Here is a 24866-nt window from a genome sequence, read left to right as displayed (position 1 = left end):
AGGAAGGTCTTAGCAGTAGCTTTTTTTCAGCCCATACCTATTCAAGAATGACATCACCACTTTAGCCATTTATGTATCACTTTTAAAATGATACAGAATGATATAGAAAGTGGCTTTTGCTTCAATCCTTTCTCTCTGCCCAATTACTGTTTTGTGACTTTTGCCTTCCAAATTAGAAAAAAATAAAAGCCTGATCATTATGTGGGATCATGGTGCTACAGCTTGGGCTGCTTTTTTTTTTTTTAAATTTTCTACTTTAAGTCAAAATGATTTTAGGATATCAGCTTACAGTATAATAGGGAAGGTAAGTAGCTATTTATCCTTTTAGAGTTGGCAGATAAGTTGATTGTCTGGAAATTTGAGTGCTATTCAAAACCAACAAATTTTGTTTTCTGATTATAATAGCAATACATATTCATTACAGAAAACTTTTGGAAAAAACACAACAGTACAAAAAATAGCAAAAATTGCAGAATAAAGGCCTTATTGACAGAATCCATTCTCATTTTTCTTTTAAGAGTATAGTTTCATTGTCACTTTTAGGAACAACGTGCCACTGCCACTGCCCAAATACTGTTCTGTTAGCCCTGTGCCAACACTGCCTTCCAGTCTGCACTGGTGTGTTTTCCTCTCTTCTGCCGTGCTGTCCAGGTGCCACCATACTGGAGGTGACAGCTATAAGGGCTTACTTGCCATGTGGACTCATCCATAACACAGCTTTGCCCATAATTCTGCGTGAAACTGTCTTCTGTCTTGCTCTGTACATCTCTCCCCAAGACCTTTGGACTACAGTGAGTTTTCTTCCAAAGTGAGCAGGTGGCTCCTCATATCACACCAGTATGGATGGTCAAATAGGAAGCAAAAAAACACTCAACCTATCATTCCACTGACCAGGCCAATAATCTTCCTTGCTAGTTCTCACCTAAGCCTTTTCCTTCACCTTAACGTAGGAAGGATCTGATCAGTAAGAGATTTTATAAACTTCACTCCATCTTTATTTTCCATGTAATCTCTTAGCTTCCTAGGTCTCCGAGGGAGCATTCAACTGCTCCCAGGGAATAGTGTTAGTGTGATATGATAATAATGAAGAGTTTGTACTTGACACTGTCTTGCCCAGTAAAAACTCAATAAATGTTAGTAAATGTAATGATTAGTAATTTTTAGCTGGAGGATCCATGTATCACCAAAATATATCGGTATATAGTTAGAAACACAAAAACAGATTTAAAAAACATGTATTTAATTATTTGAGTGATACATTGCTTATTCATCTTCCATAGCTTGAATAGTCCTGGAGAGCCACTGACTAGGCTGGGAAACTTTAATGGTTTGTACACTTTCAACTTTCCTCAGAAGGCATACATGACTTTATCTGCTCATTCTCCAAAATCCATGGTGCTCAAAAAATTTGGATAATAGGTTTATAATTAATTAATTTAATTTAGCTACTGAGATGTACATACTTTTGTGAGCCAAGAAAGCATTTTACTTATCTATCTAGCTCCCAGAGCTCCTAGCAGAAGACCTAAAAATAGGTAGGTTTTCAATAAATATTTAATAAACGAATGAACTCATGAATTCACAGTCATATTCAGAAACACTGCAAGGCACATCTGTTTTTAGTTCCCCTAAGAAAAGTTTTGGGCTCAGAGGGCTATTATATCATCAAAAGTTATTGAATTCATTTTAGGAATTGTTAGAAGTTCACGATTGCACTCTGAATGATAATCTGGCAAAACAATTACTAGAATGATAATCCTGTAGACAAATAAAACATCTCTTAACTCATTCATGTATTGATATGCTCAACAAATATTTATGAACGCTTACTATACTCCCTTTACCCCCACCCCCAATATTAAGCAATGGGAATATAACAGTGTGAAGGATGGCATGGTTCCCGCTCTTAAGAAATTTGTAGTCTAATGGAAGAGACAAGTAAATAGTTAATATACAGTCCATGTTAGAAAAATACATAGCTAAACCAGTGGTCTTCAAACATAGTGGGCATGAAAATCATTTGTAAGGCTTTTAAAAACACAGGTTGCTGCGCCCATCCCAAAAGCCTCTGATTCAGTGCATCTGGGATGAGGCCCAAGAATTTACATTTCAAGTTCCCATGTGATGCTGATGCTGCCAGTCCAGGGATCACACTTTGAGAGCCATTAGACCAAAGGAGCCATTAGTCAGGCGGGGCTAAACTCTGTGACCTCATTATTTCAATTATAACTTGAGGGCAGGATAATTTATTGAAATATTAATTTGTATAGATGCATTTCTTCCTTCTTGCCTTTTCAGGGATACAGCTTGATCTTTAGCAATTTTTGCCACATGTATTTTTGCAAAGAGTAAGTCAGAAGCTCTTTGAACTCAGGGGCCTTTTGTGTAAACACCTACACTCTCTTGTAAAGAGTTTATGCCAGGTGTCCTTGAGGAGGGAGAGTTGAGATCCAGCAGAAAGAAGGTACTTTGGTTAGGCGAGAGAGAAATCTGGGGTCTATGATCGGAAGTCTGTGATCAGAGGGGAAGCTTGTTCCGTTTTATGATCGTTTCCTAGAGACATGGCAAGATCTCAAAAAATTAAGCATCAAAGGAAAATAGTCCTGAGTCTGGGGGCTCCCAGCCCTGCCCGTGATTCCCATATCCAACACATGGAGCACAGAAGCAACAGAGCAATCAGATTTACAAGAACCAACACAAGCTGTGGAGATGGACATTCGGAGATTCTAAGTGATAAATAAAGGATGAATTCATCGTCCCCAACTCGATCTCCAATAATCTGGTGCTATGTAAGACTGGGCCGCTGACAGCCATGGAGGAGGGAGACACTGTAATAACAGAAAGGATTTCTTGCTAGCTGAACACAGGGGGACTTGGATGAGGATTTACATGGGTTTAATTATAACGAGTAAGTGCTGTTTCTTATACATCTGAGTTTGCGGACTCAGATTTATACTTGGGTCTCTTAGTTAATGAAGCAATTGTAAAATTATTTTAAGAGAAATTATAAAACCAGCAAACCACCACTTCATATACATTTTCCATGAATTTTAGGGGAAAAGCCTGCTGAAGATCTTCATACTTAACATGGGATCAATAAATATTTGTTACATTGAAAAGACTCTATTAGACTATTTCCAAATCATCCAAGAGTATCCATGCTAAATATTCACCTTAGGATGAGTGGCACAGTGTATTTTAAGAGAGGTGGTACAGTGCTGTGGTTGTGAAATAGGTTCAGGAATTACCTGCTTAGATTCAAATACGTCATAGGATAATTACATGACCTTGGAAAATTAGCTAAATGTTTTGTGCCCATGTTTGCATTTGAAAAATGAATATAATAATAGTGACTACCTCTCAAGGGTATTGTGAAGATTAAATGAATTATGTCTTCAAGTTTTTAAATGCAAGATTTAAAAAATAACAACAGTGTATATGCTGTAGTCAATTTGCATGGGTAGGTATTACGTGAATGAGTTTCAAACAGACAAAAATATGCTTTTTAGGGTATATTCATTTTGGAGGCTTAGAATTCAGAAACTTTCTCAAAAAGCCTAGAATTTATTGTTTTTGTTCAACTGTGATCTGTTTTAAGGCATGATTAACTGAGATTCTGTAAAATATTCACTGCATTAACAGTGACAGTTTTAACATCAGAATAGAAACACTCTCAAGATATTTAAACATTAGCTAACTTGATAGTCTTTCTGCTTCAATGCTGTCTTTATTCATTTTTGTCCTTTATAACTAAGGTTAAGAAATATCATTACCTTTTCCAGAGATGAATACATAGGAAGAAAAATAAGAAAGAAAAGAATTTTTTTTTAAAAAATGAAAAAAAAAAAAAAAAAAAAAAAAAAAAAAAAGAAAAAAGAAAAAGAAATATCATTACCTGAGCTGAAAAATGTACAGGGCATTCACACATATTCCAAGTGTAGTCCACAGAATGTTATACTGGAGAATAACACAGGGGTGGGTTCTCCCTTGGTTATTTCATCATATTAAACATCTGTACATTTCATTTTAGCGTATATTATAGCTGGCTTTCTTGGTTACAGGCATACAGAATATTCTTTCCCTAAACGAGCTCTGTTTCTTGTAACTCACCATCTCCTTTTTGATTCTTTAATTCCACTGGCAATTTGGAGTGGTCTGCTTACTCATGTTGTGTCTGCAGTTCTGGAATCTTAGCCCTTGAGTCATGTAATTTCGGAAATCTTTGCTTTCTGCCTTATGTATTAACGGCAATCAGGCAGCCTCTTAAGACCTTCCTGGAAACATCCCAAAATACCTCAGCTTTTATTTTGGTTTTAGTTTGAGGGAATTTGAATCAAGTTAACCTTGAGTTCCTAATTTTGACTGGCCACCCAACTGAAGACAGCTTTAGAGATCTCTAGTTTGGCAAGTCAAACACCTTTGGCAGCGATCTGTGGATTTCCCAAATGTCACACAATCAATTTGTGCTATCAGGGTTCCAAAATCACAGTTTAGCTTTTTATTCCAAGGAAAATTTTTTGTACCACTGATATTTAGTACTAGTAATTCCTTCCTTTCCTATTTAGCTTACTGATGAAAGGCTGGGTTCCAAAGTAAGAAAAAAATGGGTATATGATTAAATATTCATTAAATAAGAAATACATTTTACTAAAACAATAGTAGTAATTGAAGAATGTAGTTTATAGAATATTTATAATACATTTATTCAATACATTCTTCTTAACCTACTATTTACAGGATACATTGCTAAGTCACAAGGAAAACAAGAATAACTAAAATCGACTTTCTGTCCACAAAAAGCTTATGGTCTAGGTTGACAGGCAGAAAAATAAACAGGTGTTTCAGTACAGCATAAGTGCTACATTAGGGGTAAGTACTGAGTATGATGAGAGCACAAAGATAAAGCACCAGGAACATTATGGAGTTTGGGGCTAGAAGAGTTTTCCTGAGGAGGTTGTATCTAAGCTATGATAAGAAGGAGGTAAATAATTCAGCCAGGTAGAAAGAAATGCATTTTGAGCATTCTAGGAAGCAGAAACAGCTGTACAAAGACCTCGATTATTCCACCTAGTCGTGGACTTGTCTTAGAAGGTCTCACTCACATATTATGATAGCTGTTGTAGATTGTCACAAATTCTGTGGTCACAAATTCTTCCCCCTTTTTGCATCTAAGTCCTTACAATGTGATATTACAGATCTTCCCATAAAAAGGTGGGATATATTTTTCTACCTCTTGAATCTGGGTTGGCCATGTGATTTGTTTTGCTCAAAAGGGCATAAGCAAATGTGACAAGTGCTTGTGCATTGGAGTCTGACCTCTTGCTGAGCTAGAGCCCTGGGACTACCATGTTTTAAGAGCCCGAGGAGCCTGCAAGGGGAAGGAGAGATCACATGGAGAGTGAAGTATTCTGGCCAACAATCTGCTAACTGCTAGACACATGAGGGAAACCACATCTGTGGAAGGCAAAATAAGCTCTCCTAGTCCCCAAAGATGTTCATGTCCTAAGCCCTAGAACCTGTAAGTATTTTACCTTATGTGGGAAAAGGGACTTTGAAGATGTGACTAAATTAAGGGTTTTGAGATGAGGAGATTACCCTGGATTGTCTTGGTAAGTATATTATAATTACAGGGGAGACAGGAGAGTGACAGTCAGAGAAGATATGATAATGGAAGCCAGAGTAGAAGTCAGAGAGAGATTTGAAGATGCTGTAGTGCTGGCTTTGAAGATGAAGGGAGGGGTGATAAGACAAAGAATGTAGGTGACCTCTAGAATCTACAGAGAGCAAGGAAAAAGATTTCTCCTCTAGAGCCACTAGAAGGAATACAGTCCTTCTGATACCTTGATTTTAGCCCAGTCTGACTTCACCCTCGAGAACTACAAGAAAATAAATCTGTACCATTTTAAACCACTCAGTTTGTGGTCATATGTTATAGCAGCAATCAGAAACTTATACACTATGCTAGATCATCTAGCTGCTAGCCAACCTGCCAGTTTACTACAGCTGCATGGCAGAGGCCAGCAGAGAGCAGTTAAGCTGGTATAGACCAGTAGAACTTCCCAGACCACACACAGGAAATATGAATTGTAATAAACAGTTGTTTTAAGTTATTACATTTGGGATGACTTTTTGTATAGGAACAGCTAAGTGATACACTGATCTGTAAATTCAAAATAAAAAAATAAGGTAAAATAGTATTTACATTAAGTTACTTACAAATAGCTAGTTTTCTAACTCTCCTATGGACTTTTATGTAGGTTCTTTATTTACATCTTCTGAAATTCTAAATGAGGGTTTCATCCACTCTTTTATCCAATACAAACTGATTATTTGTTGCCTATGTAGTAATGTGTTAGACCCTGTAGTAAGAAATTTGAAACTTGTTTCTGCTATCCAAGAGCATAGAGTTATTTTCTTAGAAGTCTGATTTTAAGCATGTTGCTCAAGTCTCTAAACTTAAGTATCTGCATCTTCCAAAAAGGGATAATGATAGTACTTGGCTTAGAGGATCGTTGTGAGGTTTTAATGAGAAAATGCATGTCAAGCTTTACATGACATGTAGTAAGTATTCAACAAATGTCAGCCAAATTGGACAGAGATGAGGGAAGATTAGATGGCAATACAAAAATAGGAAAGACAATATGAGAAATAACAATAACTACTATTTATTGTTTATGATGTTCTGGAAAATTTATGTTTATGTTTATTAATAATGACAACACCTTGCAAGGTAGATTTTGTTATTAATATTTCCATTTTGCAGATGCCAAAACTGAGCTTTCAAAGGTGACTTATCTTATTTGACATCACACAAGTAGCCAGTAGTAGGACTCTAACCCTAAACTGCCTGATTCTAAAGTCCTTCATCTTTCTGTACCAGGTGGTCCCAGATAGTTGTGACTAAATCAGCTACAGCTGAGGAGATCTCTTTAAAAGACGTATCTAATTCCATCAGCCACCCTTTTACAGCTCCTCATTGCCTATAGATTCATGTTCAAAACCCTAACATTGTCCACGTGGCTTTTCACTACTCAAATTTCCTACTTCATATTGTTGCCCTGCGCTCTGTCATACTGACTTCTACCTGCATGGTGAGTACGTCATGCTCTCTCCCACTTCTGTACTCTTCACATTGGCTGACCTCTCTCCTGGAATGAGTGCTCTTTCTTTCCTGGACTGACTAATTTTCACACAACCTTTCCATGTCAGTTTCCACATAATATTCTTCCCTGATACTGAGATTTCTTTGTTATATCTTTTTTCAACCATTTCTTCTTTCCTTTCTTTTTGTTGCCTTTGAAATTCCTTGTCTTACTGCCAGTCTTTCCTTGTAGTAGAAACCTCTTGTGGCTGTGTGATCCAATACTTTCTCTTTTCTAGAAACTGTCCCTAGTGCACAGCAATGATCTCTTAGAATTTGTCTCTATTTCTAAACCTCATTACCATCCTCTACTTTCCCACCCTCAACCTGACCACTGGTCCAGGGTTGAGCATCTAATTTAGGCTGACCATTGGTTTCATTCTGCCTAGAATTTTTGAATTTTGGATAAAGATATGTAGAGCCTAAAAGGGGTGGAACCTGAATTGTGTTACCAGAAGCTCTTTAAAGCAAAAATTCAACAACTCCTGCCTCTCAGTCTATAGTTGGCTCTTCTTCCTACTCTGCCCAAGCTTGGTTGTTCACCTCTTTTTTGGATTTCTCATTTTTTTCAGTATTCTTCCAAAACAGCTACCTTTATCCTTAATGTAGCCAGATCTGATTTCTTTTAGAAGACTAAAAGAAGTCTTTTAGAAGACTGTGAGCTCTGTAAAAAAAATTTGAGAATTCCTTCTCATTACCCACCTATTATAAACTCTGATATTTTGAAAGCATGATAGGAAAGACACTTACTAATCTCCAGATTTAGCTTTTTAAAATTTTGGTGTCCTGCAAACTCATAAAAGAAAGCTTCCATGTTGATCATACTTCATCAAAACAAGTGAACATAAACCTAGTGTTGCTTACAGACAGGCTCCATGTATAAGACCATTGCTTGTCTTGCACTCTACTCAGTTTAGACTAACTCATCTCTTTGTAATGCCATGAGAGGACATTCTATCCTTTCTTAAGGGACTTGACCAACAACAATTATATTATTATGCCTATGTCTGTTGAAAAATTTCAGGGAAAGTTAGAAAGCATAACATGGGATTTTGGCTTGAATCAAATGAAAATAGTTTGAAATGAAAAAGCAAAGATAGAGTAAGTATAAGGGGAGGCAAGATGGTGGACGACAAAAACCGCCAGCCAGAGTGTCTCTGCAAGAAAGATAGATTTTAGATGAAAATTAAAAAAACAAGTGAAATGAACAGAAACTTTTCAAAAGAAGACAGAATAATGGCCAGAAAACATATAAAAAAATGCTCAACATCTCTAATCATTAGAGAAATGCAAATCAAAACCACAATGAGGTATCACCTAACCCCGGTGAGATTGGCCTCTATCAAAAAAACACAAAACAACAAATGTTGGCGAGGATGTGGAGAGACAGGAACACTTCTACACTGCTGGTGGGACTGCAAATTAGTGCAGCCTCTGTGGAAAAGAATTTGGAGATACCTCAGAGAGCTAAAAATAGAAATACCATTCGATCCAGCAATAGCACTATTAGGCATCTACCCAAAAGAGCACAAAACATTCTACGATAAAGACATCTGCACCCGAATGTTTATGGCAGCACAATTCACTATTGCAAGAATGTGGAAACAACCCAAGTGCCCGTCAATCCATGAGTGGATTATCAAAATTTGGTATATGTTTACAATGGAATATTACTCAATCATAAGAAATGACAGTGATCTAGCACCTCTTACACTTTCCTGGATTAAACTTAAGCCCATTATCCAAAGTGGGGCACCACAAGAGCAGAAGAACGGGATCCATTTGTACTCACCATCAAATTGGTATTAACTAATCAACACATAAATGCACATATCAGAACAACATTTATTGGATGTTGGGGAAGGAGGGGGGACGGGTATTTGTATACACAAGGAGTGCAATGCGCACCACCCGAAGGATGGACATATTTGAAACACGGACTGGGGTGGGGGACCAAGGGCAACATACGTAACCTAAACATCTGTACCCCCATAATATGCTGAAATAAAAGAAAAAGAAAAAAAAGAAAAAGAAAAGACTCCTGCTGTCTTACGTGTGTTTTAATACAAACTGTACAAACTGCTTTCTTTCCCAAAGTTGTGCTAGCCTGTAAATTGGGCAAAGTCTAGCTGCTTTCTCTGAGAGAATACATGCATTTGTATGTGTATCTGCATTAGGAATAAAGGTTTCATACTTATAAAAAAAAAAAAAAAAACAAACAGGCAGACAAGCAGATCAGATGAGGGTCGGAAGGAAGGGTGCCTGAAACTATAGGAGACTCCACAGGAAGAAGTTCTGGAGCAGAGCTGGAAGTGTCAGGTTTTAGTCTGGAATGTTGGGTCTTAGTGAGTTCATGGCCAAAGAATGACCAGATGCACCAAAGTTAGGCAAGCATGAGGTGAAGTTTATTGAGGGGGATCAAGATAGGATTATAGAGCAAGAGAGAGACATAGGTTTGCAAAGCATGATACATACACCACAGATGACGACTGGACCCTTTGTTGCAGCAGGAAAAGAGAGCTTGGTTATGGTCTGGGTCTTATTTTATGGTGTCCAGATAGGGACCTCCCCGTGGTTCAAATGTCACTATAGATCCACTTTGATCAGACAGTTAGGAAGCTGCATAACCTGAGTCTCACTGCACATGTGGGTTCTAGGTCACTTTCCAGACTTTATGGCACCCATGAAGCTTGGCCTATGGGCTATGGAGTCCTCTGCATTCTTTTGCAGCTGGTGCGCCAAGTTCTGATTAGCAGATTTGTAGGGTATTCCCTCCCCCATCAGGTATGGAGAATTAGGGTTGGGTAGGACCAAGATGGGGGCAAGAGCACCCACTTTCATCCCTAGGAGACCAGAATCCCTCACTATCTACCTAACAGAAGGAGAAAGGCATCAGCAGGGTCTAAACCCTGAGAGGCTTGGAAACCGGTGACTAGGGTAGGTGGAGCGGTTAAATTTCCCCTCCCTTGCATCTTGGACTGCTGGTGGACTCCTGAGCTGCTGGAGAGACCTGCTGATACCAGCTCAGAGACACCTGCCACCAGTGAGCAGTAAGCCTCTTGTGGATAGGGCACCAGCCTTCTGGTTCCCTCAGGGCACCTCCCGCCCCACAGACCCAAGCCAATTGGCAGGCGCCATACTGCTTCATTCTCCCTTTTGCCTCCTCTCCCCACAGCTGTGACAGAGACAATTGAGCCACCACCCAGAGGCATCCACAGGGAATGGGACTTTTCCTTTTGGGGACCTGCAGTGGACTGAGGGTTTCTCAGACTGTGAGCTCCCTGCCAGCCCTCCCAGGTGCTGCTTGCCTGGTGACTCAAGCAGAGCTGGGCAAATCCCAAGGTGGAGAGACATTGATCCAGCTTGGGCACCCCATGGGTGACTTGAGACCAGCACTCTTCTCCTTAGCAGGGTCAGGGATTGATCTCTGGGACCAAGGGGACAGACAGGCCTGCAGGCCAGATCCCGTACACCTGAGTTTCAATCACATAGTCTGGGAGCACAGAAGGGATATTTGCGAACTAGTCTACTGAGGTGTGTGTGCCTTCAGAGGCAGATCAGAGTGGGTCCTAGCTGCAGCATGCTTGAGGGGCAACCCTCCTCCCACAGGATGACCATGCCCCCAGCTCAGGCTGCGATCCCGGGCAGGGAACCTCCCAGCTTGCATCACAGGGGAGATCCGCTGGCTTGAGGTCTTGCCTGCTGGCAGAGGCCTGGAACAAACCACGGAATAGGGCAGGGTGAAAAGGAGCGAGGCCTGCTCCAGACTGCAGGTCTCAGACAGCCCCATCTCCACATGCAGACTTTTTGACTAAGTGGAGCCATTTCAGCCCCTCCCTGGCAGCTTTGCTCAGAAGCAGAGAACAGACCCTGCTAATAGCATTTATGGAGCTTGAAGGAAGCCTCACCCAATCCAGCCCCACTGAACCTCACTCCCCCACCTGTCCCCACAGGTGGAGAATAAGGACACATCTGGAAGTCCCAGTCCCCACCCACCACTTGAGGTGCTGGAGTGCCTCTCCAGAGGAATGAGAGCTGCTTACAGGACCCAAAACAACACTGCAGCTTGCTCCTCCCAGCAAGTGCCACCTACTGACAGGAAGGTCATTCTGCACACCCTTTTACTGCATTTACTCTCTCATCATACAGGATGTGGTTGAATCTCACCCACAAACACCACCTACTGGCTCAGAGACTAAACTGGGTGCATCATTATCTAAACAAAAATCTAAAGGTAAGAAGCAACAGCTGTTCTACATGGGAAGGAATCAGCAAAAGAACTCTGGAAGTATGAAGAATCAAAAGGAAAGCGCACCCCCAAAGGGGAACACCAGCTCTCTAGCAATGGATATCAATCAAATTCAGAACACTAAAATGACAGGAGAATTTTGAACATGGATTATAAGAAAACTCAATGATATGCAAGAGAAAATGGATACCCAACACAAAGAAACCACAAACAACAACAACAACAACAAAAAAAACAGGACTTGGAAGAAAATTTCACTAAAGAAACTGAAATATTAAATAAAAATCAAACAGAATGCCTGGAAATGAAGAATTTATTCAAGGAGTTACAAAACACAGTGGAAATCCTCAAGAACAGGGTAGATCAAACAGAAGAAAGAATCTCAGGGATCGAAGATAATATCTTTCAATTAAATAAGTCAGTTGCAGAGATAGAGAAGAGAAATAAGACAAAAGAGCAAAGCCTACAAGAAATGTGGGATTATATGAAGAGGCCTAACCTGAGAATTATAGGTATCTCTGAGTGTGAAGAAGAAAATGCACAAGGGTTGGATAAACTATTTAAGGATATAATGGAGGAAAATTTCCCTGGCCTTGCTAAAAATCTAGATATCCTGGTACAAGAAGCTCAAGGACTCCTGGGAGATTCATTGCAAACAGGAAGACACCACAACACACAGTCATCAAAGTGGCCAAAATAACCATGAAAGAGGCCCTCCTACAAGCTGTAAAGTGAAAGAAGCAGGTAACCTACAAAGGAAAGCTCATTAGACTAATTGCAAACTTCTCAAGTGAGACCTTACAAGCCAGAAGAGACTGGGGCCCCATTCTCATTCTTCTCGAACAGAATAATGCCCAGCCTAGAATCTTGTACCCTGTAAAACTAAGTTTCTTTTTTTTTTTTATTTTTTTATTTCAGCATGTTATGGGGGTACAGATGATAGGTTACGTATGATGCCCTTACCCTCCCTCCCCCGCAAGTCCGAGCTTCAAGTGTGTCCATTCCCCCAGAGGTACGCATCTCACTCATTTTTTGTGCATAAGCCCGTCCCCTCCTCCAACTAAGTTTCTTATACGAAGGAGAAATAAAGACCTTCTCAGACAACCAAAGACTGGGGGAATTCATCACGACAAGATCTGCCCTCCGGGAAGTACTCAAAACAGTGTTACACACGGATCAGCACAATAAACACCCACCAGTGTAAAATCATCCAAAAGCTAAAGGTCAAAGGCCAGATACCACGTTACAGAAATTGTGAATGATAATTACCCTTGGGATAGGTGAGAAGCAGGAAGACTTTTGCTATTTGTCCGTGTTCTAGAATGCCTGTACTATTAGGTAGGTAAGAAGTTTGCCTTTCAGAATATGTGTATATATAATATAGAGATGTATTACTTATAAAATTTATATGAAAACCTATTTATATAAATATAATAAAAAGAAAACTGGTTATTTTTGATGTGTGAGGTTGAGAGTAGAGGTGGGGTTTGGGACCATTGATTGCTTTTCTTTATAAAACAGAGTGTATTTTGAATATTTTAGATCATGAGCCTTTTTTTGCTTTTACTTAGATGTAAACAACAAAAAAAAGACAGAACAAACTTTAAAGGCAGAATAGAGAAAGGCAAATAGCACATAAGAGCATAGTCTCAGGCACCAGACTGCCTAATTTTGAATCCCAGCTCTCCTATTTATTAGTTGAAAAGCCTTGGATAATTTACTTAGATTGCCCATGTTTTAGTTTTTCCATTTGTAAAACTGACAGTAGAAGTTTTCTTGCAGGGTTTTCATAGGGATGAAATTAGTTAATATAGATAAAATGCTTAACTTACCTTGTACACAGTAAGCACTGCCTGTGATATATTATATAATATATATATTATATGTATATTATAAATGTGATATATTATAAATATATAATTAGGCAAGGAAAAAGGAACAAAAAACACTATGAACCAATTCAATCTGCTTTATTTCCTCTACTTTTACCCATATCTAGTTTCAGTAATAATTCCAGGTTTGAGAGACTTTTGAGGGAGAAGAATAAGGGTTGAGTCTGAGCAATTGTTTGGGACCCTGGAAGGAGAAGCAGGGAATTGGAAGAATTTTAATTTAATTAGATATTTCAAAAGTGAAACTTGTATTCTAACTGTTATGCCTTGATTAATACTTTTTTTCCTGCTATTGCCATCCTGAAAGACCTTTGTCCTTTTATCAATTTTTTCATATTCTACCTATTTTTTGACTTGTCAGTATTTTATAGTTTTTACTCTTTTTAATTGTTTTTGGTTATTTTAATAGATTTAAGGGTACAAGTTGAATTCTATTATGCGTATATTCTACTTAATTTTAAAAAGAATAGCCAAGCCCTATTCCCTCTGGGAAGACATTGGTAAAGTTCTTGGTCCACTTAGAACTCTCTTGCATATATTATTTTTCAACACATTTAGCCCCATTTTATATAGTCTAATTATGGGGACTTCAGAAATAGTTCTATAATTTATTGTATGACACCCTTATGTAGAATGTATTTTTACTAATTATTATAGATTTTCAGTATGGTTATTGAATGGTAGCAATTTTCTGAAACAACATTGATTTTCCCCTTGACCTAATATTTCCTATAAGATCTTGTACTTTCTTCTTTCTTCTTTTCATAACTAAACCTTTAGAAGTAGAAATCTGCATTTCATCACAGTACAGTTTCCATTTCCACAGTTTGTTTACTCCTAAACCCATCATAAACTGCTTTAATCCCTCCACTCTGCTAAAACTACTCCCACTGGGGTGCACAGTGACTTCTCAGTTGCCAGAGGCTAAGATGTATTTCAGTTCTTATTTTACTCAACTGTTCAACACCAACATCTTGACCACTTCTTGAATCTTCTTGAATTTTTCTCTGTTGGGTTCTGGGAGAATTTCTTCCTGGCTCATTCCCTACCTATGACCATTCCTGTTAGTCTTCTTCATAAGCATCAATATCTAAGAAGATATCTTGTAGAGCTTTCATGCCACAGCTGGTTAGTACAAACAAGCATTAGAAATGCAATTTATGATAAATTGGACAGTAAACAGGGTTACCATTATACTTACCAGGAACATTCTTAAGAGCTGAAACATTGTAGCCCACGCGCTGCAGCTCACGCCTTGTAATGCTAGCACTCTGGGAGCCTGAAGTGAGAGGATTGCTTAAGCTCAGGAGTTAGAGAACAGCCTGAGCAACAGCAAGACCCCGTCTCTACTAAAAACAGAAAAATTATCTGGGCAAATTAGCCAGGCGTGGTGGTGCCTGACTGTAGTCTCAGCTACTTGGGAGCCTGAGGCAGTAGGAGCCCTTGAGCCTAGGAGTTTGAGGTTGTGGTGAGCTATGATGATGCCACTGCACTCCACCTGGGGTGACCGAGCAAGACTCTGGCTCAAAATAAATAAATAAATAAATATTTAAAAAAGAACTGAAATATGTAGAACAATGTAACATGTCAAAGAATGCATTCCATGGAAAAGATCATTATTGAGGTAACCACATAGTTTTGAGCATCCAGAATTGTGTAATAAAATTTCTGTATGAAAGTTAAAAGACATTTTTTCAATTTTCAGTGGTACAATTGAAAAGAAAGACTTAGAAAGTGACCTTGCAAAGCCAAAACCATTGCTGAGGAAAAATTTTAAATGCAATTCTTAGAAAACTCACCTCCATGGAAATTCTCTTTTACTTCCCCACAGTTCCCCACATGCTACTCTGTAGAGCAGCTAACTTGAGGAGTGTGCAGTTATACGTCATCTGGTGGTGCTGGGAGAGGTGAGGAGTGCTCGTATTCCCCATGCCTCTTTTCCTTCAGCAGGAATTTTTCCCTCTCAGACTCTTCATTCTCTCTTTCCTGGGAGAGGCAGAGTGATTTAAAGATTGGTGAGTTTTGGAGAGAACCTAGCAAGTGTAGTTCCTTCCTCTCCCCTTTGTCTTTGGGACACACCTGCCTGCAGGCGCGCTGGTGTACCACGTGGAAAGCCTGGTGGTAAAGGCCCTGAACTTGCTTTTTTTCCCTCGGAGTGAACGGGTGAATATGTTTGCTTAGTTCTGTGGCTCAGAATCAGGAAGCCCATTGTTGCCCCAAGTTCCCCAAGAGTCCTATTTTGGTCTCCATCTGCCTCACTCCTTTGCTCATCTCCATTGGTTTAGAATTCGAGAAGGGACAGCAGGGAAGTTATTTAACAGTCCCCTTGAACTCCAATATTATCTTCTACATGGAGTCACTCTCCACTGTTTATAACCCCATACACTGGAGAAAACTATCATTTCACAGGCATATTGTTCCACCTGCGTTAGTTCCAGATCAAAATCTTTCTATGATTTTCTTAAGTTGAGACACAGCCACTCTTAGGAGGATTTCATTGTCCCAAAGAGACCAAAGTACATCCTTCTGAGGTATATTCACCATCTCTCTCTCAATGATAAATTCAGCTAGAATTCCTATGGCCACACATTTTTGTTCTATATTTTTGTAGTTTAAATAACAAAATAAAGAAGATATAATACTACCACCTGAAAAGGTAGGAAAAGACTAGAAACATGTGCAAAAGAAATTCTACTTTCTTCTTTAGAAAATTAAATCTTGTCTAATATCATATGCTTCTCCATGGTTCGAGGATTTTCTTACATTAGATTTGAATGAAAAACAATTTTCTCCAAACTCTAGAATTTTTTTTTCCGGAAAGCATTTTTTTTTTTTTTTTTTTTTTTTACAAAAAAGATAAAATTTGGACTTAGGATTAGAATCCATAACAAATGAAAACCTTTTTCTGGAATCTAAGCCAGAAAAACAGTAAAAACAAAAACAAAAAACCTTTTCCTTTGGGGATTTCTCTACTACGTAATAGTTGTAAAATGTATTTTATGGTATTCACTTGAAGGTATTAAAATGTTATGGCTTTTTATAGACCATTCCAATCAGCATCTCTAATTTATATGTAAGGGAAATGTTGAGTCATTCCAAGTGAGAGACAAAATGCCTTGAACAGCTGAAAACCAAAATTCTGAAAATGGAGACTAGATCGGTGGTCACCAGAGGTGGGGAAGGGGAGGCAGGGTGGAGAGAGGAAGGGCAAAAAGAAAGTGTATTTATTACCTCTGAACCACGGTTGTGTACACTAAAAAGGGTAAAGATGGTAAATTATATATGTATATTTTACCTCAATAAAAATTATTTTTAAAACCCTGAAATTCTAAGGTTCTGATCTAGCAAAGATTTGTTGAATAACTACCATGTGGGAAGCCTGGTCCTTGTCCCTGAGATTCTTACTGTTAAGTGGGAGAGATGTGAATTCAGCTAATCGACTGATCCTCCTCTTCTGAGGCACCGGGATAACCAGCCTGGGCATTGGCTAAAGGGATAGTGCTAGGTTGGGTTCCTGAATGCTGTATCTTGGGCTGCTAAGTGCTCTTAAGCTTCTGGGAATGAAAAGAATTACTTGGTAAGTAAAACAAAACAAAACAAAAACAACACCACCACCACCACAATAAAACAAACAAACAAGCAACAACAAAAACTGTCGTTGGAGAATACTAAGGTCTATCACTTTAGGGAGTGGAAATTAATCACCATAAATTAAAATCCAGAGGACCAGGAGCCTGGTGGACCCTAGGAGCAGGTAGAGAGTGAGAACAGGCAGAAGGAAAATGAGAAGACCCAAAATCATTGCAGAGAACAGGCTGGCCAGCCTGTGACTCATTTCTCGTGGCTGCTGGCCATGTAAACTGCGAGCTGAAGGCCTGAGTTGGGAGGACGCCAGCCAAACTCTGGATCGTCATGGTGCAGTGGAAAGAGGACAGGGAATTCAGCAAATCATGTAAGTTAGTTGTTATTTTCAGCAAGTTCTTTTTTAAAAACTGGTGCATCAGGCTCCCCCTAGAAGGAGCAGGGTTATAAAGAGATGGGGTACCTAAAATAAGTGGGAACATAGGCACATCCACACAATTTTTGGACTTACTATATTTGCTTTCTTTTATGTCATGTGCTTACCTCTAGATCTGAGGGCAGGTGAGACCAGCCCTACTAGACACATTAGGAATGAGAGGGGTGGGTAGGACTCCCAAAAGAAAACTGGAATACTGTTTCCAAATTTAGGAAGAACTGGTTCCAGTCTGGCAAAAATAGATGTCCTCCACAAAGAGGAAAGCTGAAATATCAAATGCAGCTGAAAGACAAGGATCATGAGGAAAAAAAAGGCCTCTGAATTTATCAATAATCCTAAACGTGAGAAAGACAGCAGCTGTTCTAGGAAAGCTTTGCAGCCAGGCAGATGCCAATCTAGATCCTGGTTGAGTCATTTAGTTAAGTTTGTAATTTCTGGCAAGTCAGATAATCTCTCTGAGCCTCAATGGTAAAGCCAAAATTTTGATTATTACCTAATAACTTGACTACAAAGATTAGAAAACCTCCCTGGTACATAGGTAGTTATTATTATTAACAACTTTCAAGAGAATAATCATTTCGGTGATGGGAAATGGAAGCCAAAACATGAACAGAGAGGAAATAAAAATAATAGAAATATACCTGTGGTGCAAGAAAGGCAATCAATGAAAGAAAACTGAGAAATCAGATGATGGCTAGAAGGTGGCATCAAGCTGAACTTATTTTTATCACCCTTTCCATGCACCACAATAGGGCAGATCTGTGAAAATAAGGAGGCTTGGTAGATATAACCAACAGAAGAAAAGAAGATAAAGAAAGGAGTTAAGGGAGGGAAATCAACAAATTATTTAAAGTTTAAGGTGGAGAAAAGACCATTTCTCCTCCAAAACTAAAGATAAGGACAAGATAGGGGGTAGAGATAGGGATAATGAGAGAGGTAACAGTTTGATCCCAAGGTCTGGACTTTATAGATAACTCCCCCTTATACACACACACACACAAACACACACATGCTCATTCACAGATATGCATTGGACTCTTGGGTCCTTATCTTACTTTTCTAAAACAAGTTTTAACTCTTGTCCAATTTCTCCTCCTAGAAAGCTTTTCCTCCTTTGTTCCCTATGGAATAATTCTTTCTGCATTCTCATCTTCATTTAAACCTTGTCAATATCTTCCTCTGACTGTTTCCTAAATGTTGGGGCTCTCCAGGCTTTCAGCCTTGGCCCTCTTCTCTTTCCATTCTGTACATTGCTCCTGGGTGAGCTCGCCTAATCCCACTGCTTCAGTTTGCACTTGAATGTTGATAATTTCGAAATCTGTGTCTCTGGGCCAAACCCTTCTCCAGAACTCCGAAACTTCTTATGCAACTAATTGGCTACAGGTTAGCTCTGGCTATACGTCTTTCAGTCTTTTCATCTTAATATGTCCAAGGTAGAGCTCCTCATTTTTACTCAAATCACTTCATGCTCCAACCTGCGCTGCCCAGATCCCCCTCAAGGAGGATTTGTTGCCAGCTGCTGGAAGGTTGTTAGTGCCTGCAGGTTCGGCCTCAGTTTCAGAGAGCCATCTCTCCTAAGATCATGGCTTTCCTGGACTGGATCTGCATCCAATGAGGGAGCACAGTGGGAGCATTTTTGGACTCTCAGGACAATCTGATGAGCCACGTACTCTCCAGAGCTCCCATGAGGTTGGCCGAGGCGTCAGGCCTGCATTGCTGTTCGCCTTCTCTGTCTGCCCAGTCCTGTTTCCTCCACCTCCCTTCCATAGGATTTGATCTCCGATAAATACTCGTTATGCCAGACTCTGTTTCAGCATCTTCTTCTGGGGAACACAAATTGCAACTTATCACTACCTGCTTGTTTTCCAAACCAGAAATCTAGGTGTTATCTCTTTCTTACTCCCCTTATCCACCAATCATCAACGCATGGTAATTCTTTCTCTTATATCTTTCTCCCATTTTCTAGTTACTTTCTCTTCTACTCCCTACTGGCTCCCAATGCCCTAGCTCAGTTTTCGCATCCTTGGCTCTTCTATATTAATAAACTTGAAGGTTAAGGTTTCACCCACTAAATGGACCCAGAAGGGGCCATTGTTTCCCTCCTTGCCGAATTGCAAGCTGACAAGTCTCTCTCTCTTTTAACTGTCTGCTCCTCCAGGTTAGAATCCAAGTCTTATTTGTCTTGGTATATAACCTCCCCAAAACGTTACTCCCACTCTCAACTCCATGGCAGAAACCTCACCCAGTCCCCGACACTTAGAGAAACTCTGTAAGTGTTTGGGTAATTAATTAAATGAGTATTGCCCAGGTAAATAAGATTTCAACAATGTCTACTGTGGTATTTTTTAAACCTGCAGTTAAATAGTTGTGCCTTATAGTTTTATGAAATGACTTAAGTGCATCATTCACACATCATAAAGCTGCCCCCTTTTCATCTTTTTGTTATATTTCATTGTGAAATGGTTAGCTGTCATATTCCCACTGAGGGCATTTAATGTAGGTAACTCAGTTCATTGGGAGAAGAGAACAGATTATAACTGTTGTTTATTTCATGTATTTGTAGCTCTAGTTTCCTGGGTCTGAAAAAGCTACCATCACTGACTTTCTTATATGCTGTGTATGGAACATGGAAAGCTGGCTGTGGTCAAGGGGAATAACTAAATAAGGGAAGTCGGGGTCCATCTTTGTGATGAGATGTGGTTTAGTATTAAAAAGCAAATCCTTCATTCTCAAAGATTAACTAGGATGATACTTGGAAAAAAATCTCATATGGTTAAATATAGGGCCCTGAAAAATTCCACCCAACAATCTCCTCTGTAGCATTTTCATTTGATTATGATTTGGATACATTTTCATTTACTTTAAGCCTTTCCCTTGGAATTACCTATTCCAAGATTCTTAAATCAGTGGCAAGAGAACTCTTGGCCAAAGTTACAGCCTCCCTTCTACAAATGGTCTTTTTTAATTATATGACTCCCATTCAAAAGTGGCTGTATGTGTCCAAGATGTGTTTAGTTTATGATTGTGCAAGAACTGTAGTGTGATATTTTTGCCACTGAACCTGGTCTTTTTCCTCTCTGCCGTGCAGAGCTTGTCTTTTCTCTTCACTGAGGTCATCTGAAAAAGACGGAGAGGCTTTATAGGTAATTGCACATTGGTCTTTTTGATTGCAGTTTAAGGTTGGAATCTTTCAAAGAAAAGAGAAATTGGCACAGATCACTGCTTCTTTCTTAGAAGTTCAATTTTCATTCCACAAACATTTATGGAGCACCAGCTCTGACCCAGGCTGAAAGTACATACGTGTTCATATGTCCAAGGGGCCATGTCTTATGGGGAAGACATTAAATCCTGTTAACAATTCCTAATCAGTGTGATGAGTGCTATAAGGGTAAGCACAGGGGGCTTTGGAACCACTGAGTGGACATCTGATTACACATTGAAGGGGGTGGCCTCCTTTCTGGGGGGGAGGGGACAGTGCCTACAAGAGTGGGAAATAGCCAGGGAAGAGGAAGAAGTAGTAAGTTAGACAATATAAAAAGGGCCTTCTAAGGAGGCAGGAGTTTGTGAAAGTGTAAGAAATTCTGTATCCGTGTAGGGAGAGTACAAAGAAGAGAGTAGTAAAATATAAAGCTTGTGAAAAGGGATGATAAAATTATAAGCAGTTACAATTTTTTAAGAAATGTGGCTTCCAGAGAGAATAGTTCTTATTTTCTGAAAGGAGTGAAAGCTAGTGATGGAAAATGAAAGATGCTGAGGATTGCATCACATATTAAAAGAGATGGCTACACCCGGAGGGAAAGCAGAAGATTTGGAAGCTAGAGCTTTAGATAAAGAAAGAAGCAGGTGGAAACGTTGAGGAGGTGGTGGTGGAGAGAGGGAAAGGGAGTGAAAAAGAGAGACAGAGAAAAACATACACGTATACAAACACGCACGTCAGACACAGGTAGTGAGGGGCACATGACAGAGAGGTGAGGACACCTAGAGAAAATAACACAGGTAGCGACAGAGACCGAGACAGTGAGAGAACGGAGACAGAGATAGGGACACACATTGAAAGACAGACATTGAACAGAGCGATGGGGAAGAGAGGCAGCAACTACCATAGAAATTAGAACTTTATGGAAAGAGAACTGCCATTGTCAAGGTTTTTAAGGAAGATTTCCTGTGTGTTGTGTTATGTAGTGCCCTTGGTTTCTCCATAAAATGTTTAGGGGACTATCCTGCTTACTGATGTTTTTAGGATTAGAGTTTTTGCTTTTGGATGTACTACCATGGTCAGACTGGCCCACGGTTGCCCAGTTATGTACTGCAGTGGTGAGCAGTAGATTAGGGAAGCCTGTGTGCTCCATTAGGGTTTGGGGTTCCTCAGAGACCAGCTCATTCTGGTCAGAGGGTGACTTTTCTCTGTTTTGACACCCGGACTCATGCTTAAAGGGCTCTTGGATGTCTGGTTGCATCACGAGAAGAGCAGCTCGGGCATCCCCTCTACCAGAAATTCTTCCCAATACTCACAGACCTGATTATTGTCCCTCTTCTGTGTTCCCACAGCAACCTGCCTCACCCTGTTTATCACGGGTAGAACATGGGTGGACTTTATTCACAGGGGGCCACATATGCTCATTCTCTGTTTTTGTTTTCATTTTTAAATAGATACCATGGAACCTGATACAAGTAGAAACATTGGATTTCTACTTTTTATAGTAAATGGGCAATAGCCTATATGCAGGAATTTAGCCCATTTATTCATGGCTATGCCTTGAATGGATCCCAGAGACTAGCTCAGATGGATAGAAACCTTCAGAGTTATTTACCTTCAAACCAGCCAACCAACCTGGGACAAACAAATGATCCTTCATTTCCTTGCTTTTCTAACTCACCAAAGTCAAGTCTTAAAAATTCACTGGCTTATAGGTATCTGCTCGTGAATGTTATTAATCCCACATTACCTGGAAGAAAAAGCTAGAAGATGTGAATAGAACTGCTCGACACGAGGATAATAGTAAATGACAAATCCTGGTCTAGATTATAGATCCTCTAATGTTTACTTCTCTGCTATTTTGACTCTGCGATATTGCTTTTCACCCGAACAGAGTTCAATAACTTGGATGAAGGATATATTAATAGATGCCTCAGCAAGCAGAGTCCACATACTTATGCTGTCTTCTTGTTTTCTTCCACATATTAGGCACAATTTACAAAGGATTGTGAATTATAGTGGGACAGGCCAGGTTGAGAGTTTCCAGGCCTTGAAACTGGTGTCCCCTACCATGGTGGGAGTGTCCTGTGATGGAAACAGACTCAAGTACAGGTGAAAGGAATGACTTCAATCTGGCAAGTAGAATACGGAAGTCAGTGAGTGAATTCTTATATAACAGTCAGTAGCTACGCCAGCTGCCTGAGATGGGTGGGTGGGGTTGTCTATTGGGATAATTATTGTTTCAAGTGGAAAAATAGTATTGTAATAGGGAGTGTGAGAGCAAGTGGTACCGTGGAATTCTGGAAATGGGAAGTGGACATCAGGGATAAAAAGTAGCAGGAAGCAGAGGACCCAGCCTGTGGTCTGCAACAGCAAGAGGAGAGCAGACACCTAAAAACTGCAAGGAAGGTTTCAGTTCTAAAGATTTCCAAATACATTAATAGCCTAAGAACTCAGACACTAAATATGGGGGAAGAAAGTAATGGCTGGACTAGCAAATCCAGTAAAGATATCAAGCCAAAGGGTGGTAAATGCAGAAGCTTAAAGTCAGGATTGGTCCTGGAGAAGGTGGTCAGCTAATTGTGCGGACTGGAATCAAGATGTAAAGAGAGAGGAAGGTTACAGAGTCTAAGGGACAGCATAGGCTTAATATTCGTTTCTTAAATAGATAGCAGTACTATTTTGGAGCATCTGACTCAGCAGCTGATGCAGAGATGTGCAAAGAGATGGAGAAGTTGCTCTTGAGGATGCTTGATTCAAAACAATATGCTTGTGCCACAAAAACAATAATGTAAACTGTCTATAAAAATATGGAATATCAGGAATGATGCTAAGAACATAATATTAACTTAGATTATGCATAAGGAAAAAATAAATATTTTCATTTACTTGTGTTTGCCAGGAAAAAAAGGGTTTTTTTTCGGTTGTTGTTTTTGTTTTTGCCTTGGTGTTGAATAGAAGACTGTAAAGGGAGAAAAACTTATCACATGATGAAACATTCAAATAATAAGAACAACTGAATTTTTAGGCACAGGTCTCATCTATTTGGACTGAAAAAAATCCAAACGTTCTCTTCTAAGAGAGAGCCCAGATATACAGCCTTCCAAAAATCCACCATCTTCAGAAATAGAGTTCATGTGTGATCTAATAATCAGGTATTTACCTAAGGTTAATCAAGTAGACTTTATTTGCTTAATAGCTAGATCACCATGTAGGAGCCACAGTGACCACAACAAATTGAACGTCAGTGCACATGTTGGCAATGATTCTTGAAAAGAATTTAAATACATCGCAGTCATGCATAAGATCTAAAGAAACTGATAATGATTTTCCAGAGCATAGTTTGAGTATTAGTCTTGCTGGGTCATCTGTACTCCACCCAGAACCCCTTTTAGGGCTATAGACAAAATGAACCACAGCTTATGAACACAGGAGTGGCTGCAGAGGAGGACTTTCTTTTACTCATCTAATATACTGCATAAAGTCATGAGAATGTACCCCTGTTTGGCCTTGTACTGTGACTATCTCTATTCTTCAACATCTCAGTATTGAGAAGTGGGAGATTGGACAACAGAAGCAGATTAATACAGACTTTGTAAGACATATTGTGCTTACATCCCATCTTTTCACCCAGATTTAAGAGCATCAGAGTTTTGAAGGCTCAATAGCTTAAAACCAGCTGACCAACTAAACGGAATCCTACCCAAACACTGCATTACATTCACCACATGAAGGAGTACAGCATTATAAATAATTCAGCCCAAGTGGCACTTATCAGTGCAAACGAACTTAGGCCATTTTGCAGCATTAACTCTGATGATTTTGTTCACATTTATTTTCTAATACAATCTTGGTTCATCTGTAATGGTTTCTTAGGTCATCCATTTAAAATAGCCAGGTTCACCCCGTACTCCCACAGAAACGATGCCTATTTCTCAAATTGATAGTTGCAAGGAGAGGTCTAATTTCCCAACATAAATTGATTTCTTTGGTGTGTGTGCAATGAAAAGGATCCATGTGTTTTTCAAAGTGGCCAGGGTCACAATCTAGTTGGTATAGATTAAAAACAGACTCATGTCCCAGAATGCTGAGTACAAGTCCTAACTGTGTGACAACTGGCTGGTTATTCCACTTTTTTGAGTAGGCAAATAAAACTGACCAGTCTCTCAGGGGTGCAGAAAATGTGAATTAACATCATATTGTTAAGCATTTTTGGATAAGATAGAATATTATGGTAAAAATGATATATTTTCATTTCATGATTTGTGATGAATGTGGATTAAATAATGTAAATATTACCTGTGGATTTTAACTAGAATGACCATCAGTTATTGAGTAATTTTTGATGAATCACTTCTTTTAGCTAATGA

The sequence above is a fragment of the Propithecus coquereli genome, unplaced genomic scaffold (assembly GCF_000956105.1).
Source record: "Propithecus coquereli isolate 6110/MARCELLA unplaced genomic scaffold, Pcoq_1.0 Scaffold23, whole genome shotgun sequence".
Classification (NCBI taxonomy): Eukaryota; Metazoa; Chordata; class Mammalia; order Primates; family Indriidae; genus Propithecus; species Propithecus coquereli.
This window is presented reverse-complemented; position numbering follows the sequence as displayed.